The sequence below is a fragment of the Coregonus clupeaformis genome, chromosome 6 (assembly GCF_020615455.1).
Source record: "Coregonus clupeaformis isolate EN_2021a chromosome 6, ASM2061545v1, whole genome shotgun sequence".
Taxonomy (NCBI): domain Eukaryota; kingdom Metazoa; phylum Chordata; class Actinopteri; order Salmoniformes; family Salmonidae; genus Coregonus; species Coregonus clupeaformis.
In genome coordinates, this window is record NC_059197.1 from 49,278,412 (window position 1) to 49,300,160 (window position 21,749).

A 21,749-nucleotide genomic window follows, 5' to 3' on the forward strand; every position below is an offset into this window, starting at 1 on the left:
TACTGTAATATACCGTATTATACTGTGGTGTAGTGTACTGTATTATACTGTAGTGTACTGTATTGTAATAATATAGTGTACTGTATTATACTGTAGTGTACTGTATTATACTGTAGTGTACTGTATTATACTGTAGTTTACTGTATTATAATAATGTAGTGTACTGTAGTGTACTGTAGTGTACTGTATTATACTCTAATATAATGTAGTGTACTGTTGTGTACTGTAGTATACTGTATTATAATGTAGTATACTGCAGTGTACTGTATTATACTGTATTGTACTGTAGTGTACTGTATTATACAGTAGTATACTGTATTATACTCTATTATACTGTAGTGTACTGTAGTATACTCTATTGTACTGTATTGTACAGTAGACTACTGTGTTATACTGTAGTGTACTGTATTATACTGTAGTATACTGTAGTGTATTGTATTATACTGTAGTATATTGTATTATACTGTAGTGTACTCTAGTGTATTGTCGTATACTGTAGGTTCAGTTCACAGTTCTGGTATTGTGTTGATCCATAGACATACATTCACATATGTATTCATATAGGCTAAACTGTATATATTCACATATAGGCTATACAGCCTTATTCATCAATCTACACACAATACCCCCTAATGACGAAGAATAAAACAGGTTTTTAGAAAAACTGAAATATCACATTTACTTAGTATTCAGACCCTTTACTCAGTACTTTGTTGAAGCACCTTTGGCAGCGATTACAGCCTCGAGTCTTCTTGGGTATGATGCTACAAGCTTGGCACACCTGTATTTGGGGAGTTTCTCCCATTCTTCTCTGCAGATCCTCTCAAGCTCTGTCAGGTTGGATGGAGAGCGTTGCTGCACAGCTATTTTCAGGTCTCTCCAGAGATGTTGGATCGGGTTCAAGTCCAGGCTCTGGCTGGGCCACTCAAGGACATTCAGAGACTTGCCCCGAAGCCACTCCTGCATTGTCTAGGCTGTGTGCTTAGGGTCGTTGTCCTGTTGAAAGGTGAACCATCGCCCCAGTCTGAGGTCCTGAGCGCTCTGAAGCAGGTTTTCATCAAGGATCTCTCTGTACTTTGCTCCATTCATCTTTCCCTCGATCCTGACTAGTCTCCCAGTCCCTGCCACTGAAAAACATCCCCACAGCATAATGCTGCCACCACCATGCTTCACCGTAGGGATGGTGCCAGGTTTCCTCCAGATGTGATGCTTGGCATTCAGGCCAAAGAGTTCAATCTTGGTTTCATCAGACCAGAGAATCTTGTTTCTCATGGTCTGAGAGTCCTTTAGGTGCCTTTTGGCAAACTCCAAGCAGGCTGTCATGTGCATTTTACTGAGGAGTGGCTTCCATTTGGCCACTCTACCATAAAGGCCTGATTGGTGGATGCTGCAGAGATGGTTGTCCTTCTGGAAGGTTCTCCCATCTCCACAGAGGAACTCTGGAGCTCTGTCAGAGTGACCATCGGGTTCTTGGTCACCTCCCTGACCAAGGCCCTTCTCCCCAGATTGCTCAGTTTGGCCGAGCAGCCAGCTCTAGGAAGAGTCTTGGTGGTTCCAAACTTCTTCCATTTAAGAATGATGGAGGCCACAGTGTTCTTGGGGATCTTCAATGCTGCAGAAATGTTTTGGTACCCTTCCCTAGATCTGTGCCTCGACACAATCCTGTCTCGGAGTTCTACGGACAATTCCTTCAACCTCATGGCTTGTTTTTTGCTCTGAGATGCACTGTCAACTGTGGGACCTTATATAGACAGGTGTGTGCCTTTCCAAATCATGTCCAATCAATTGAATTTACCACAGGTGGACTCCAATCAAGTTGTAGAAACATCTCAAGGATGATCAATGGAAACAGGATGCACCTGAGCTCAATTTTGATTCTCATAGCAATGGGTCTGAATACTTACGTAAATTAGGTCTTTCTGTTTAAAAATAAAAATAAAATACATTTTTCAAAGATTTCTAAAAACCTGTTTTCGCATTGTCCTTATGGGGTATTGTGTGTAGATTGATGAGGAATACAATTAATTTAATGAATTTGAGAATAAGGTTGTAACGTAACATAATGTGGACAAAGTCAAGGGGTCTGAATACTTTCTGAATGCACGTTACTTCCTTTTGGTCTTTGGTTTCTATTATACAAATTATATCTCTTCCACTGACCAGGAAGAGTAACTCTATGAAGTCATTGTTTCAGTATTATAGACTGTGATGTCACGAGAGGCTGTGTCCTGGAGGGACGTTACATCCCCCTGAGGTGGCTGCAACCCCAGACAGCTATGGCTCCATCTGCTGGTATGGTCGGGAACTCCACCCCTCTATGGCCAATCTTCCCACGCAGCTGAAACAAATGAGGAGCTGATGAGCTGAAGGTTTGGGGAAGGGAAGAGACACACTGAGGGAGTGTGTGGGGGGTGAAGAGACACAGTCTCCAACCTGGGCTCTCTGGAGGACAAGAGTGCTGCACGTCCACTTCCATGAGGAATATAAGGATTTGGAGATACTTACCTTTGGGAAATACTCACCTTTGGATATATGCACCTGTGGAAATACGTGAGAGACATTTGGAAGGACTTTTTGCTGGGTTGGCCACTAGCTGCAACGTGGACTACAGTAAGGCTGGGGAAAAGTTATCTGAGCGAGTGAGAATTATGATTTTGGATGTGGAAGAGACATCCCTGAACTGTTAACCCTTAAAGAGCCACAAGAGAACAGAATTTTGTTATATTTTCGTTAATTTCCCAAGACCTATAATAAAATCCTTGTTTTGTTTGAACCTTGTCTCCTTGCACTACTTGAGCAATCCCGCTGAAAGCTGTGTAGCCTCTCGTGACGTCACAGATGGTGGAGAATACAGGCACGCTCAAGCGTTAATAGTGCATGTCAGAGGAGGATACCGAAGGTTTGATCACCCAGTTTTCCAAGTTGGCCGTAGGCTCCCCGCCGACTGAAATGGAGGACATATTGAAAGCCCTTGTTGCTGGCCAGCAAGCCCAGATGCAAGCAAACGTGGCTCTCTTGGAGGAGCAAAAGAAAGCCAACCTGCTGAAGGCAGAGGAATTGCAGTTGCAGAGACAGAGGGTTGTCCAAAATACCCGCCCAATAAAGGCAAGTGACTTTATATCTAAGATGGGAGCTACCGATGACATTGAGGCATACCTGCATGCATTTGAGGCCACGGCCACTAGGGAAGCCTGGCCCAAGCAACAGTGGGTTGGTCTGTTAGCCCCCTTTCTAACCGGGGAATCGCTGAATGCTGTCCGGGACCTGGGCCCTGACCAGGTTACTGACTATGATGCCCTGAAGTCTGAGATCCTCAGCAGATATGGACTCACAAAGTTTGGTATGGCCCAGCGCTTTCACGGCTGGACCTTCCAACCAGACCAACCTCCTCGGGCGCAGATGCATGAACTTGTCCGAATCGCAAGGAAATGGCTGGATCCGCAGAGGAATACAGCAGCGGCGGTGGTGGAGGCCGTTGTGGTGGATCGTTACCTACGCGCCCTGCCTTATGAGGCAAAACGGTTCATCAGTCAACCGGCCTTGACCACGGCTGATCTGACCGTGGAAGCTGTGGAAAAGTACCAGGCCACAGCGGAGATGCTGAATGCTTCCCGAAAAGACCCCAGGAGTGCGGCCCCACCACAAATGGGAAGAACCCGTCCAAAGGACCCCAAGGTCTCGAACCCAGCCACGTCAGGACTTATCCCGGCTCCAGGGGGAGCCAGAAACCAGGCGGGTCCAAGAAGAGTACACCAGGAGGGGGAAACTCGACAGTGTTACCGGTGTGGGGAGATGGGACATATCTCCTGGCAGTGTGGGAAACCAGCCGATGAACCTATGCCCACTGCGGAGTCCTCCAGCTCAGCACCCACACACCGTTTTGCCTCGCTCTTGGGAGTCGTAGATGGCGGCCCAGATCGACCCCCCACCTGCCCGGTAACTGTGAATCACCATGATGTGGAGGCCTTACTGGATTCTGGTAGCCGGGCCACCCTGGTGCGTAAGGATTTGGTGGGCCCAACGTGTCTGACCCCGGGGAAAGTCCTCCCAGTTTCCTGTGTCCATGGGGACACCAGAGAATACCCCATTACTGAACTTACAATGACCAGCACACGGGGAACCATACACACGACGGCGGGGGTGGTTGATTCCCTCCCCGTCCCTGTCCTAATTGGACGAGACTGCCCAGCCTTTTACCCACTCTGGAGAGAGTCTCAGGAGAGGATAACCCGAGTACCTCGGAAACGGAGAGGCAAGACTCATCCTGGGAAGGCTCCGGTGCAATCCTCCGAATTACTCACTCCCGCCCGGGCTCTGATAGGGATGGCAGGTGCCCAGACCGACACAGAGACGGAGCTACAGAATCTGGACAAAGAACTGTCTGGTCTGAAGGGGACCGCTGAGAGGTATCGTTTGTTAAAGCAACAGTTAGACATGAAGACAGAAGAGTTAGATATCCTCCAGGCTAAACTCCAACAGAGCTCCTTCCATAAGCAACAGGAGGAGCTGGAGAGGCTGCGCAGGACCATCGAGGAGTGTGAGGAGACCCTGCGCAGTAGTAAGGAGGTCCAGAAGAAGGCAGAGGAGAAGTACAAGGTGTTGGAGAACAAGATGAAGAATGCGGAGGCAGAGAGAGAGAAGGAACTGAAAGCTGCTCAACAGAAGCTAAACTCTGCTAAAACCAAGGCTGATGCGTTCAGTAAGAAACTCAAGGAGAGACAACAGGAGGCTGAGTCCCTGGTCCTAGAGGTGGAGGAGTTGAAGAGAGAGCAGGCTGGCAAGCACCACGGCAATGCGGACGCCCTCTCCCGGCGTGATGCCTTCTTCGCTGCCTTTACCCCGACGAGGACGTCGGTCCCGAGGAGGGGGATGTGTGATGTCACGAGAGGCTGTGTCCTGGAGGGACGTTACATCCCCCTGAGGTGGCTGCAACCCCAGACAGCTATGGCTCCATCTGCTGGTATGGTCGGGAACTCCACCCCTCTATGGCCAATCTTCCCACGCAGCTGAAACAAATGAGGAGCTGATGAGCTGAAGGTTTGGGGAAGGGAAGAGACACACTGAGGGAGTGTGTGGGGGGTGAAGAGACACAGTCTCCAACCTGGGCTCTCTGGAGGACAAGAGTGCTGCACGTCCACTTCCATGAGGAATATAAGGATTTGGAGATACTTACCTTTGGGAAATACTCACCTTTGGATATATGCACCTGTGGAAATACGTGAGAGACATTTGGAAGGACTTTTTGCTGGGTTGGCCACTAGCTGCAACGTGGACTACAGTAAGGCTGGGGAAAAGTTATCTGAGCGAGTGAGAATTATGATTTTGGATGTGGAAGAGACATCCCTGAACTGTTAACCCTTAAAGAGCCACAAGAGAACAGAATTTTGTTATATTTTCGTTAATTTCCCAAGACCTATAATAAAATCCTTGTTTTGTTTGAACCTTGTCTCCTTGCACTACTTGAGCAATCCCGCTGAAAGCTGTGTAGCCTCTCGTGACGTCACAAGACGTTTAGTTGATCATGTGGTGTCCGAGACAACGATGCTGATCTATGCTGTGATGATAAGAATTCCGCTGACGCTGTACTTTGATTATATAAAGATTTATTATTTTAAAGGATTCCAGCGTCAATTTACAGACATCTGCAGTTATCTGGAGAATAACCGGACCCAAATCTCTGATATGTTATTCCTCCCCGTCCTTTGTTCAAAACATGGTATTTATATCCTATGTAACATAAGATGGGTGGTTTTTGACAGACCAATCCCCGGCTTCCACATATGTCCAAATGTCCTCTATTCCAAGAAGCCTATGTAGTAATGCTTTCCAGATGTTTCAGCAAAGCAGAGTAGAGTTCATCCATTACACCATTTGCAAATGTCAGCAAAATCATAGACCCTCAGACACTACAATCACAATCTTTAATTTAGCCGTGTGTGTTTCCCCCTCTTCTTCTCAGGTCTTTGATCAATCTCCAAATCACAACGACCTCAACCTTGACTCGTCCTCACACCCCTCCTCCAAAGCTGCCGGCAGCATGTTCACAGGAACCTTCTTCAGTGAGCAACAGGGGAGCAACAGTTCACCTGACATGTGGAACTCCAATGGAATGAACCAGCCTGGCTACGGAGGCATGGTGGGAGGGGCCTCAGCTCACCAATCAGGAAGCTGCAGCAACATGCAACCATCATGTAGTCACCTGGTTAGACCTGACTGAGTTTGACTTTACTTGACTTTATTCACACAAAGAGAGAGTTTTAAATGAATAATGTTCTAATTATAGTTATAATTTTAATGGGCTCACATGTACAGACTGATGCACTGGTCTGCTGCCAACACAAGCTAACTCGTGTATGTTTGTTACTGTTTTGCAGGACTATTCTCCCCATTCGGTCTCACCTGTAGAGGTGAACAGGGGTCTTCCACCCATGTCTACCTTCCACCGTAACGACCCTGCTGAATCTCACACCCCGTCAGCCGATAGCTCAGAGAACTCCACAGGAAAGTCCTCTACAGGAGGGTCTCAGACTGGAGCAGCCCTGGGGAAAGCACTAGCTTCTGTAAGTGATGGAACCTACTGTCCTGTCTGCTGTCCTGTCTGCTGTCCTGTCTACTGTCCTATCATACTGTCCTATCATACTGTCCTGTCTACTGTCCTGTCTACTGTCCTGTCTACTGTCCTGTCTACTGTCCTGTCTACTGTCCTATCATACTGTCCTATCATACTGTCCTGTCTACTGTCCTGTCTACTGTCCTGTCTACTGTCCTGTCTACTCTCCTGTCTACTGTCCTATCATACTGTCCTGTCTACTGTCCTGTCTACTGTCCTGCCTACTGTCCTGCCTACTGTCCTGTCTACTGTCCTGTCTACTGTCCTGTCATACTGTCCTGTCTACTGTCCTGTCATACTGTCCTGTCTACTGTCCTGTCTACTGTCCTGTCTACTGTCCTGTCTACTGTCCTGTCTACTGTCCTGTCATACTGTCCTGTCTACTGTCCTGTCATACTGTCCTGTCTACTGTCCTGTCATACTGTCCTGTCTACTGTCCTGTCTACTGTCCTGTCTACTGTCCTGTCTGCTGTCCTGTCTACTGTCCTGTCTACTGTCCTGTCATACTGTCCTGTCTACTGTCCTGTCTACTGTCCTGTCTACTGTCCTGTCTACTGTCCTATCATACTGTCCTGTCTACTGTCCTGTCTACTGTCCTGTCATACTGTCCTGTCTACTGTCCTGTCTACTGTCCTGTCATACTGTCCTGTCATACTGTCCTGTCTACTGTCCTGTCATACTGTCCTGTCTACTGTCCTGTCATACTGTCCTGTCATACTGTCCTGTCTACTGTCCTGTCATACTGTCCTGCCTACTGTCCTGTCTACTGTCCTGTCTACTGTCCTGTCTACTGTCCTGTCATACTGTCCTGTCTACTGTCCTGTCATACTGTCCTGTCTACTGTCCTGTCTACTGTCCTGTCATACTGTCCTGCCTACTGTCCTGTCTACTGTCCTGTCTACTGTCCTGTCTACTGTCCTGTCATACTGTCCTGTCTACTGTCCTGTCTACTGTCCTATCTACTGTCCTGCCTACTGTCCTGTCTACTGTCCTGTCTACTGTCCTGTATACTGTCCTGTCTACTGTCCTGTCATACTGTCCTGTCTACTGTCCTGTCTACTGTCCTGTCTACTGTCCTGTCTACTGTCCTGTCATACTGTCCTGTCTACTGTCCTGTCATACTGTCCTGTCTACTGTCCTGTCATACTGTCCTGTCTACTGTCCTGTCTACTGTCCTGGCTACTGTCCTGTCATACTGTCCTGTCTACTGTCCTGTCTACTGTCCTGTCATACTGTCCTGTCTACTGTCCTGTCTACTGTCCTGTCTACTGTCCTGTCTACTGTCCTATCATACTGTCCTGTCTACTGTCCTGTCATACTGTCCTGTCTACTGTCCTGTCATACTGTCCTGTCTACTGTCCTGTCATACTGTCCTGTCTACTGTCCTGTCTACTGTCCTGTCTACTGTCCTGTCTACTGTCCTGTCATACTGTCCTGTCATACTGTCCTGTCTACTGTCCCGTCATACTGTCCTGTCTACTGTCCTATCTACTGTCCTGTCTACTGTCCTGTCATACTGTCCTGTCTACTGTCCTGTCTACTGTCCTGTCATACTGTCCTGTCTACTGTCCTGTCTACTGTCCTATCATACTGTCCTGTCTACTGTCCTGTCTACTGTCCTGTCATACTGTCCTGTCTACTGTCCTATCTACTGTCCTGTCTACTGTCCTGTCTACTGTCCTGTCTACTGTCCTGTCTACTGTCCTGTCATACTGTCCTGTCTACTGTCCTGTCTACTGTCCTATCTACTGTCCTGTCTACTGTCCTGTCTACTGTCCTGTCTACTGTCCTGTCATACTGTCCTGTCATACTGTCCTGTCATACTCAATCAATCAATCAATTTTATTTTATATAGCCCTTCTTACATCAGCTAATATCTCGAAGTGCTGTACAGAAACCCAGCCTAAAACCCCAAACAGCTAGTAATGCAGGTGTAGAAGCACGGTGGCTAGGAAAAACTCCCTAGAAAGGCGAAAACCTAGGAAGAAACCTAGAGAGGAACCAGGCTATGAGGGGTGGCCAGTCCTCTTCTGGCTGTGCCGGGTGGAGATTATAACAGAACCATGCCAAGATGTTCAAAAATGTTCATAAGTGACAAGCATGGTCAAATAATAATCAGGAATAAATCTCAGTTGGCTTTTCATAGCCGATCATTAAGAGTTGAAAACAGCAGGTCTGGGACAGGTAGGGGTTCCATAACCGCAGGCAGAACAGTTGAAACTGGAATAGCAGCAAGGCCAGGCGGACTGGGGACAGCAAGGAGTCACCACGGCCGGTAGTCCCGACGTATGGTCCTAGGGCTCAGGTCTCTCAGTTGGCTTTTCATAGCCGATCATTAAGAGTTGAAAACAGCAGGTCTGGGACAGGTAGGGGTTTCGTAACCGCAGGCAGAACAGTTGAAACTGGAATACTGTCCTGTACTACTGTCCTGTCTACTGTCCTGTCATACTGTCCTGTCATACTGTCCTGTCATACTGTCCTGTACTACTGTCCTGTCTACTGTCCTGTCATACTGTCCTGTCATACTGTCCTGTCTACTGTCCTGCCTACTGTCCTGTCTACTGTCCTGTCTACTGTCCTGTCTACTGTCCTGTCTACTGTCCTATCTACTGTCCTGTCTACTGTCCTGTCTACTGTCCTGTCTACTGTCCTGTCTGCTGTCCTGTCATACTGTCCTGTCTACTGTCCTATCTACTGTCCTGTCTACTGTCCTGCCTACTGTCCTGTCTGCTGTCCTGTCTGCTGTCCTGTCATACTGTCCTGTCTACTGTCCTATCTACTGTCCTGTCTACTGTCCTGTCTACTGTCCTGTCTACTGTCCTGTCTACTGTCCTGTCTACTGTCCTGTCTGCTGTCCTGTCTGCTGTCCTGTCATACTGTCCTGTCTACTGTCCTGTCTACTGTCCTGTCTACTGTCCTGTCTACTGTCCTGTCTGCTGTCCTGTCTGCTGTCCTGTCATACTGTCCTGTCTACTGTCCTATCTACTGTCCTGTCTACTGTCCTGTCTGCTGTCCTGTCATACTGTCCTGTCATACTGTCCTGTCATACTGTCCTGTCTACTGTCCTGCCTACTGTCCTGTCTGCTGTCCTGTCATACTGTCCTGTCTACTGTCCTGTCATACTGTCCTGTCTACTGTCCTGTCTACTGTCCTGTCTACTGTCCTGCCTACTGTCCTGTCTACTGTCCTGTCTACTGTCCTGCCTACTGTCCTGTCTACTGTCCTGTCTACTGTCCTGTCTACTGTCCTGCCTACTGTCCTGTCTACTGTCCTGTCTACTGTCCTGCCTACTGTCCTGTCTACTGTCCTATCATACTGTCCTGTCTACTGTCCTGTCTACTGTCCTGTCTACTGTCCTGTCTACTGTCCTGCCTACTGTCCTATCATACTGTCCTGTCTACTGTCCTGTCATACTGTCCTGTCTACTGTCCTGCCTACTGTCCTGTCTACTGTCCTGTCTACTGTCCTGCCTACTGTCCTGTCTACTGTCCTATCATACTGTCCTGTCTACTGTCCTGTCTACTGTCCTGTCTACTGTCCTGTCTACTGTCCTGCCTACTGTCCTGTCATACTGTCCTGTCTACTGTCCTGTCTACTGTCCTGTCTACTGTCCTGTCATACTATTTTCCTCTAATGTTCTCTGCCAGTTGACCAGTTGACTTCCTGAAATGACTGAATTGAAATGGAATTGACTCCAATCCTGCTAGCCAGCCAGATTACAAAGCCAAAGACCAATATCCTCTGGCCACGATGACATGTAGGAAAATGTCCCTAGTATTTGGTCCCTAGTATAAGAAGCGACTGTGTATTATTATTAACCCAGCCCTGGGCCGTGCTCGTGCTGCTGGGGGGTTTATTGGATGCTGTTTGACCAGTAAAATAACCAGGATTAATGGTTACGAGCCCCGCTACAAAGCCTGAGGGGTAGTGGTTGTGAAACTACAGAGAAATTACAAGTTGTGCTTTTAAAATGATGCATGGAGTTGCTCCTCACAGTCCTCTAACAATCTCTTTACACCACTTCTGTCTCCCTCTTTCTTCTCCCCTCATCTACCCCTCCTCCACTACCCCTCCTCATCTACCCCTCCTCATCTACCCCTCCTCATCTACCCCTCATCCACTACCCCTCCTCCGCTACCCCTCATCCTCTACCCCTCCTCCTCTACCCCTCCTCCTCTACCCCTCCTCCACTACCCCTCCTCCACTACCCCTCCTCCTCTACCCCTCCTCCTCTACCCCTCCTCCACAACCCCTCATCATCTACCCCTCCTCCTCCTCTACCCCTCCTCCTCTACCCCTCCCCCACTACCCCTCCTCATCTACCCCTCCTCATCTACCCCTCCTTCTCCACTACCCCTCCTCCACTACCCCTCCTCATCTACCCCTCCTCCACTACCCCTCCTCCACTACCCCTCCTTCTCCACTACCCCTCCTCCACTACCCCTCCTCCACTACCCCTCCTCCTCTACCCCTCCTCCTCTACCCCTCCTCCTCTACCCCTCCTCCTCTACCCCTCCTCCACTACCCCTCCTCATCTACCCCTCCTCCACTACCCCTCCTCCACTACCCCTCCTCCTCTACCCCTCCTCATCTACCCCTCCTCCACTACCCCTCCTCATCTACCCCTCCTCCTCTACCCCTCCTCCTCTACCCCTCCTCCTCTACCCCTCCTCCACTACCCCTCCTCTACCCCCTCCTCCACTACCCCTCCTTCTCCACTACCCCTCCTCCACTACCCCTCCTCCTCTACCCCTCCTCCTCTACCCCTCCTCCACTACCCCTCATCATCTACCCCTCCTTCTCCACTACCCCTCCTCCACTACCCCCTCCACTACCCCTCCTCCACTACCCCTCCTCCTCTACCCCTCCTCATCTACATCTCCTCCTCTACCCCTCCTCATCTACACCTCCTCCTCTACTCCTCCTCCTCTACCCCTCCTCCTCTACCCCTCCTCTACCCCTCCTCCACTACCCCTCCTTCTCCACTACCCCTCCTCCACTACCCCTCCTCCTCTACCCCTCCTCCTCTACCCCTCCTCCTCTACCCCTCCTCCACTACCCCCTCCTCCACTACCCCTCCTCCACTACCCCTCCTCCTCTACCCCTCCTCCTCTACCCCTCCTCCTCTACCCCTCCTCATCTACATCTCCTCCTCTACCCCTCCTCATCTACTCCTCCTCCTCTACCCCTCCTCCTCTACCCCTCCTCCACTACCCCTCCTCCACTACCCCTCCTCCACTACCCCTCCTCCTCTACCCCTCCTCCACTACCCCTCCTCCTCTACCCCTCCTCCTCTACCCCTCCTCCTCTACCCCTCCTCCACTACCCCTCCTCCTCTACCCATCCACTACCCCTCCTCCACTACCCCTCCCCCACTACCCCTCCTCATCTACCCCTCCTTATCTACCCCTCCTCCACTACCCCTCCCCCCACTACCCCTCCTCATCTACCCCTCCTTATCTACCCCTCCTCATCTACCCCTCCTCCTCTACCCCTCCTCCACTACCCCTCCTCCACTACCCCTCATCATCTACCCCTCCTCCTCTGCACCTCCTCCACTACCCCCTCCTCCACTACCCTCCCCCACTACCCCTCCTCATCTACCCCTCCTTATCTACCCCTCCTCCACTACCTCTCTTCCTCTACCCCTCCTCATCTACCCCTCCTCCACTACCCCTCATCATCTACCCCTCCTTCTCCACTACCCCTCCTCCACTACCCCCTCCACTACCCCTCCTCCACTACCCCTCCTCCACTACCCCACCTCCTCTACCCCTCCTCCTCTACCCCCCTCCACTACCCCTCCTCCTCCTCTACCCCTCCTCCACTACCCTCCTCCACTACCCCTCCTCCACTACCCCTCCTCCTCTACCCCCTCCACTACCCCTCCTCCTCCTCTACCCCTCCTCCTCTACCCCTCCTCCACTACCCCCTCCTTCTCCACCCCTCCTTCACTACCCTTCCTCTACCCCTCCTCATCTACCCCCTCCTCCACTACCCCTCATCATCTACCCCTCCTTCTCCACTACCCCTCCTCCTCTACCCTCCTCCTCTACCCCTCCTCCACTACCCCTCCTTCTCCACTACCCCTCCTCCACTACCCCTCCTCCACTACCCCTCCTCCTCTACCCCTCCTCCTCTACCCCTCCTCCTCTACCCCTCCTCCTCTACCCCTCCTCCTCTACCCCTCCTCATCTACCCCTCCTCCTCTACCCCTCCTCCTCTACCCCTCCTCCTCTACCCCTCTCCACTACCCCTCCTCCCTACCCCTCCTCCTCTACCCCTCCTCCTCTACCCCTCCTCCACTACCCCTCCTCATCTACCCCTCCTCATCTACCCCTCCTCCACTACCCCTCATCATCTACTCCTCCTCTACCCCTCCTCCACTACCCCTCCTCCTCCTCTACCCCTCCTCCTCTACCCCTCCTCCTCCAACCCTCCTCCTCTACCCCTCCTCCACTACCCCTCCTCCTCTACCCTCCTCCACTACCCCTCCTCCTCTACCCCTCCTCCACTACCCCTCCTCCACTACCCCTCCTCCACTACCCCTCCTCCTCTACCCCTCCTCCTCTACCCCTCCTCCTCCACTACTCCTCCACTACCCCCTCCTCCACTACCCCTCCTCCACTACCCCCTCCTCCTCTACCCCTCCTCCACTACCCCCTCCTCCTCTACCCCTCCTCCACTACCCCTCCTCCACTACCCCTCCTCCACTACCCCCTCCACTACCCCTCCTCATCTACCCCTCCTCCACTACCCCTCCTCCTCCTCTACCCCTCCTCCTCCTCTACCCCTCCTCCTCTACCCCTCCTCCTCTACCCCTCCTCCTCTACCCCTCCTCCACTACCCCTCCTCCACTACCCCTCCTCCTCTACCCCTCCTCCACTACCCCCTCCTCCTCTACCCCCTCCTCCACTACCCCTCCTCCACTACCCCTCCTCCTCTACCCCTCCTCCTCCTCTACCCCTCCTCCTCTACCCCTCCTCCTCCAACCCTCCTCCTCTACCCCCTCCTCCACTACCCCTCCTCCTCTACCCCTCCTCCACTACCCCTCCTCCTCTACCCTCCTCCACTACCCCTCCTCCACTACCCCTCCTCCTCTACCCCTCCTCCTCTACCCCTCCTCCTCCACTACTCCTCCACTACCCCTCCTCCACTACCCTCCTCCACTACCCCACCTCCACTACCCCTCCTCCTCTACCCCTCCTCCACTACCCCTCCTCCTCTACCCCTCCTCCACTACCCCTCCACTACCCTCCTCCACTACCCCTCCTCCTCCACTACCCCTCCTCCTCCTCTACCCCTCCTCCTCTACCCCTCCTCCTCTACCCCTCCTCCACTACCCCTCCTCCACTACCCCTCCTCCTCTACCCCTCCTCCTCTACCCTCCTCCACTACCCCTCCACCCCCCCTCTGCCCCTCACCTTCTCCTCCTTTTTTACCCCCTCTTCTCTTCCTCTGGTTGTCTGTCTTCAGATTTATTCTCCTGACCACAGCAGTAGCAGTGAAAACTCCTCCACATCAGACAGGTCTCCTTCTCCACACACAGGCTATGCAACTGGCCCCCCAGCAACTGGCCCCCCAGCTAACCCGTGGCGCACGTCCACTCAGGCCTCTCTCTCCCCGAGTTACCAGTCTTCTCCTATATCAATGGTAAAGACATGGAGCTCTGTGACACATCACTTGACATACAAGACAATCTACACATACGGTAGCCCGAGTTTTAATTGATATAACTAATCTGAAACTGACAATTATTTTCTGGGTTATAACCCAATAACACTCTCTCTCTCTGTCCAACTCTCTCTTTCTCTCTCTCTCCTCTACCCCTCCTCTCTCTCCTCTACCCCTCCTCTCTCTCTCTCTCTCTCTCTGTCTCTGTCTCTGTCTCTGTCTCTGTCTCTGTCTCTGTCTCTGTCTCTGTCTCTCTCTCTGTCTCTCTCTCTCCATATCTCACTGCCCCCCCTCTAGTCTCAGTTGGAGGATCGTCTAGACAGACTGGATGATGTGATCTATGTTCTGCATAACCATGCGGTGGGACCCATCCCCAGCCTGCCCTCTGACATCCACAGCCCGTTGAACCAGGCCAACCATGGTCACAGCCACAGCACCCCTCTACCAGGCCCACACCATGGACACAGCACCCCTCTACCAAGCCAACACCATGGACACAGCCCCGCAATGGCACATGACACAGCCATGGTGAGACCCATTCATTATTCTCTGAAAGTGTTTCAGGTTGTGTCTGTTTTGTGTATGGAGAGTGTGTTGGGAAAGGCTTGCCCTGCCACTACTCTACCAGTCACCAGACACACTCCAGATATGGTACACATATCTTCCACATGTCATTTCAACATATTTTCCATGTTGTCATTTCAACATATTTTCCATGTGGAATTTCAACATATTTTCCACGTGTAATTTCAACATATTTTCCACATGTAATTTCAACATATTTTCCATGTGTCACTTCAACAAATGTTCCACATCACTTCAACATATTTTCCACGTGTCACTTCAAAAAAATTTCCACGTGTCATTTCAACATATTTTCCACGTGTCACTTCAACATATCTTCCGTGTCACTTCAACATATTTTCCACGTGTCACTTCAACATATTTTCCACGTGTCACTTCAACATATTTTCCACGTGTCACTTCAACATATTTTCCACGTGTCACTTCAACATATTTTCCACGTGTCACTTCAACATATTTTCCGTGTCACTTCAACATATTTTCCACGTCATTTCAATATATTTTCCACGTGTCATTTCAACATATTTTCCATCATGTCATTTCAACATATTTTCCACATGTCATTTCAACATATTTTCCATGTGTCACTTCAACAAATGTTCCACATCACTTCAACATATTTTCCACGTGTCACTTCAAAAAAATTTCCACGTGTCATTTCAACATATTTTCCACGTGTCACTTCAACATATCTTCCGTGTCACTTCAACATATTTTCCACGTGTCACTTCAACATATTTTCCACGTGTCACTTCAACATATTTTCCACGTGTCACTTCAACATATTTTCCACGTGTCACTTCAACATATTTTCCACGTGTCACTTCAACATATTTTCCGTGTCACTTCAACATATTTTCCACGTCATTTCAATATATTTTCCACGTGTCACTTCAACATATCTTCCACGTGTCACTTCAACAAATTTTACACGTGTCACTTCAACATATTTTCCACATGTAATTTCAACATATTTTCCATAATGGGAGGATTATTGTTCTGGTCTGGAAAGTCTATCTATGTCTATCTATGTGTGGATAATGTTCTCTCCAGGACCAGGTAACGATACGGACAGGGAAAAAGCATTTAGCTACACCTGCAATAATATCTGCTAAATATGTGTATGTGACCAATAAAATGTGACTTGATTTGAATACATAGCCTGGTCCCAGAACGGTTAGTGCTGTCTTGCCACTCCATTGCTCTCATTGTCATTGTCATGGCACAGCAATGGAGTTAGCAAGACAGGACACACAGATCTGGAACCAAGCTATAAATCCTACACCATGACACTTACATATCAGTGTGTTCCTCTTTCCTTTCTGGGGATTCATCCCATCTGTAGTGGTGGAAGTCCAGACAGAGGACAGAGTGATGGAAGTAGTCCTACATTACATTTAGAGGACAGAGTAATGGAAGTAGGCCTACATTACATTTAGAGAACAGAGATGATGGAAGTAGGCCTACATTATATTTAGAGGACAGAGATGATGGAAGTAGGCCAACATTACATTTAGAGGAAAGAGTGATGGAAGTAGGCCTACATTATATTTAGAGGACAGAGTGATGGAAGTAGTCCTACATTACATTTAGAGGACAGAGTGATGGAAGTAGGCCTACATTACATTTAGAGAACAGAGTGATGGAAGTAGTCCTACATTACATTTAGAGGACAGAGTGATGGAAGTAGGCCTACATTACATTTAGAGAAAAGAGATGATGGAAGTAGGCCTACATTACATTTAGAGGACAGAGTGATGGAAGTAGGCCTACATTACATTTAGAGGACAGAGTGATGACAGTAGAGCTACATTATATTTAGAGGACAGAGTGATGGAAGTAGGCCTACATTACATTTAGAGGACAGAGTGATGACAGTAGAGCTACATTATATTTAGAGGACAGAGTAATGGAAGTAGGCCTACATTACATTTAGAGAAAAGAGATGATGGAAGTAGGCCTACATTACATTTAGAGGACAGAGTGATGGAAGTAGGCCTACATTACATTTAGAGGACAGAGTGATTGAAGTAGGCCTACATTACATTTAGAGGACAGAGTGATGGAAGTAGGCCTACATTACATTTAGAGGACAGAGTGATGGAAGTAGGCCTACATTACATTTAGAGGACAGAGTGATTGAAGTAGGCCTACATTACATTTAGAGGACAGAGTGATGGAAGTAGGCCTACATTATATTTAGAGGACAGAGTGATTGAAGTAGGCCTACATTACATTTAGAGGACAGAGATGATGGAAGTAGGCCTACATTACATTTAGAGGACAGAGTGATGGAAGTAGGCGTACATTACTTTTAGAGGACAGAGTAATGGAAGTAGGCCTACATTACATTTAGAGGACAGAGTAATGGAAGTAGGCCTACATTACATTTAGAGGACAGAGTAATGGAAGTAGGCCTACATTATATTTAGAGGACAGAGTAATGGAAGTAGGCCTACATTACATTTAGAGGACTGAGTGATGGAAGTAGACCTACATTACATTTAGAGGACAGAGTAATGGAAGTAGGCCTACATTACATTTAGAGGACAGAGTGATGGAAGTAGGCCTACATTATATTTAGAGGACAGAGTGATGGAAGTAGACCTACATTATATTTAGAGGACAGAGTGATGGAAGTAGGCCTACATTATATTTAGAGGACTGAGTGATGGAAGTAGGCCTACATTACATTTAGAGGACAGAGTAATGGAAGTAGGCCTACATTACATTTAGAGGACAGAGTAATGGAAGTAGGCCTACATTTCATTTAGAGGACAGAGCAATGGAAGTAGGCCTACATTATATTTAGAGGACTGAGTGATGGAAGTAGGCCTACATTACATTTAGAGGACAGAGTAATGGAAGTAGGCCTACATTACATTTAGAGGACAGAGTGATGACAGTAGAGCTACATTATATTTAGAGGACAGAGTGATGCAAGTAGGCCTACATTACATTTAGAGAACAGAGATGATGGAAGTAGTCCTACATTATATTTAGAGAACAGAGATGATGGAAGTAGTCCTACATTAGATTTAGAGGACTGAGTGATGGAAGTAGTCCTACATTACATTTAGAGGACAGAGTAATGGAAGTAGGCCTACATTATATTTAGAGGACAGAGTAATGGAAGTAGGCCTACATTACATTTAGAGGACTGAGTGATGGAAGTAGGCCTACATTACATTTAGAGGACAGAGTAATGGAAGTAGGCCTACATTTCATTTAGAGGACAGAGCAATGGAAGTAGGCCTACATTATATTTAGAGGACTGAGTGATGGAAGTAGGCCTACATTACATTTAGAGGACAGAGTAATGGAAGTAGGCCTACATTACATTTAGAGGACAGAGTGATGACAGTAGAGCTACATTATATTTAGAGGACAGAGTAATGGAAGTAGGCCTACATTACATTTAGAGAAAAGAGATGATGGAAGTAGGCCTACATTACATTTAGAGGACAGAGTGATGGAAGTAGGCCTACATTACATTTAGAGGACAGAGTGATTGAAGTAGGCCTACATTACATTTAGAGGACAGAGTGATGGAAGTAGGCCTACATTACATTTAGAGGACAGAGTGATGGAAGTAGGCCTACATTACATTTAGAGGACAGAGTGATTGAAGTAGGCCTACATTACATTTAGAGGACAGAGTGATGGAAGTAGGCCTACATTATATTTAGAGGACAGAGTGATTGAAGTAGGCCTACATTACATTTAGAGGACAGAGATGATGGAAGTAGGCCTACATTACATTTAGAGGACAGAGTGATGGAAGTAGGCGTACATTACTTTTAGAGGACAGAGTGATGGAAGTAGGCCTACATTACATTTAGAGAAAAGAGATGATGGAAGTAGTCCTACATTACATTTAGAGGACAGAGTAATGGAAGTAGGCCTACATTACATTTAGAGGACAGAGTAATGGAAGTAGGCCTACATTACATTTAGAGGACAGAGTAATGGAAGTAGTCCTACATTACATTTAGAGGACAGAGTAATGGAAGTAGGCCTACATTACATTTAGAGAACAGAGATGATGGAAGTAGGCCTACATTATATTTAGAGGACAGAGTGATTGAAGTAGTCCTACATTACATTTAGAGAACAGAGATGATGGAAGTAGGCCTACATTACATTTAGAGGACAGAGATGATGGAAGTAGGCCAACATTACATTTAGAGGAAAGAGTGATGGAAGTAGGCGTACATTACATTTAGAGAAAAGAGATGATGGAAGTAGGCCTACATTACATTTAGAGGACAGAGTGATGGAAGTAGGCCTACATTACATTTAGAGAAAAGAGATGATGGAAGTAGGCCAACATTACATTTAGAGGAAAGAGTGATGGAAGTAGGCGTACATTACATTTAGAGAAAAGAGATGATGGAAGTAGGCGTACATTACATTTAGAGGACAGAGTGATGGAAGTAGGCCTACATTACATTTAGAGGACAGAGTGATGACAGTAGAGCTACATTATATTTAGAGGACAGAGTGATGGAAGTAGGCCTACATTACATTTAGAGGACAGAGTGATGACAGTAGAGCTACATTATATTTAGAGGACAGAGTAATGGAAGTAGGCCTACATTACATTTAGAGAAAAGAGATGATGGAAGTAGGCCTACATTACATTTAGAGGACAGAGTGATGGAAGTAGGCCTACATTACATTTAGAGGACAGAGTGATTGAAGTAGGCCTACATTACATTTAGAGGACAGAGTGATGGAAGTAGGCCTACATTATATTTAGAGGACAGAGTGATTGAAGTAGGCCTACATTACATTTAGAGGACAGAGATGATGGAAGTAGGCCTACATTACATTTAGAGAAAAGAGATGATGGAAGTAGGCCTACATTATATTTAGAGGACAGAGTGATGGAAGTAGGCCTACATTACATTTAGAGAACAGAGATGATGGAAGTAGTCCTACATTATATTTAGAGAACAGAGATGATGGAAGTAGTCCTACATTAGATTTAGAGGACTGAGTGATGGAAGTAGTCCTACATTACATTTAGAGGACAGAGTAATGGAAGTAGGCCTACATTATATTTAGAGGACAGAGTAATGGAAGTAGGCCTACATTACATTTAGAGGACTGAGTGATGGAAGTAGGCCTACATTACATTTAGAGGACAGAGTAATGGAAGTAGGCCTACATTTCATTTAGAGGACAGAGCAATGGAAGTAGGCCTACATTATATTTAGAGGACTGAGTGATGGAAGTAGGCCTACATTACATTTAGAGGACAGAGTAATGGAAGTAGGCCTACATTACATTTAGAGGACAGAGTGATGACAGTAGAGCTACATTATATTTAGAGGACAGAGTAATGGAAGTAGGCCTACATTACATTTAGAGAAAAGAGATGATGGAAGTAGGCCTACATTACATTTAGAGGACAGAGTGATGGAAGTAGGCCTACATTACATTTAGAGGACAGAGTGATTGAAGTAGGCCTACATTACATTTAGAGGACAGAGTGATGGAAGTAGGCCTACATTACATTTAGAGGACAGAGTGATGGAAGTAGGCCTACATTACATTTAGAGGACAGAGTGATTGAAGTAGGCCTACATTACATTTAGAGGACAGAGTGATGGAAGTAGGCCTACATTATATTTAGAGGACAGAGTGATTGAAGTAGGCCTACATTACATTTAGAGGACAGAGATGATGGAAGTAGGCCTACATTACATTTAGAGGACAGAGTGATGGAAGTAGGCGTACATTACTTTTAGAGGACAGAGTGATGGAAGTAGGCCTACATTACATTTAGAGAAAAGAGATGATGGAAGTAGTCCTACATTACATTTAGAGGACAGAGTAATGGAAGTAGGCCTACATTACATTTAGAGGACAGAGTAATGGAAGTAGGCCTACATTACATTTAGAGGACAGAGTAATGGAAGTAGGCCTACATTATATTTAGAGGACAGAGTGATGGAAGTAGGCCTACATTATATTTAGAGGACTGAGTGATGGAAGTAGGCCTACATTACATTTAGAGAACAGAGATGATGGAAGTAGTCCTACATTATATTTAGAGGACTGAGTAATGGAAGTAGGCCTACATTACATTTAGAGGACAGAGTAATGGAAGTAGGCCTACATTATATTTAGAGGACAGAGTGATGGAAGTAGGCCTACATTACATTTAGAGAACAGAGATGATGGAAGTAGTCCTACATTATATTTAGAGAACAGAGATGATGGAAGTAGTCCTACATTAGATTTAGAGGACTGAGTGATGGAAGTAGTCCTACATTACATTTAGAGGACAGAGTAATGGAAGTAGGCCAACATTACATTTAGAGGACAGAGTAATGGAAGTAGGCCTACATTACATTTAGAGGACTGAGTGATGGAAGTAGGCCTACATTATATTTAGAGGACAGAGTAATGGAAGTAGGCCTACATTACATTTAGAGGACAGAGTGATGGAAGTAGTCCTACATTATATTTAGAGGACAGAGTGATGGAAGTAGGCCTACATTACATTTAGAGGACAGAGTAATGGAAATAGGCCTACATTACATTCAGAGGATATAGTACAGTCAAATCCCTAGGAGGGGTATTAAATTAATTCAGTTACTTTTATTTTCCAGGGATATATGTCAGTTAAACTGAATCATTCCTGAAAATAATTAGGGGTATGTTTAGGGGAGTTTAGGGGAGTTATGACGGACGGATTTGGATTAAGATCCTCTGTGATTAAATTAATTCTTTGAGAGAAACAGGGATCTATTCAGGGATACAGGATTTGGTGACCTATTTGCCATCATGCCACATCAAGAAATGTTCTAAATGTTTAATTTATTCATTAATAGTTAATATATGATACTGTAATGAAACGCTGAACTTG

General features: G+C 47.3%; 1 pseudogene; it reads left to right on the plus strand.

Annotated features, from left to right (window-relative positions):
• LOC121568417 overlaps window positions 1-21,749 on the plus strand; it is a 54,036-nt pseudogene that overhangs the window by 12,724 nt on the left and 19,563 nt on the right.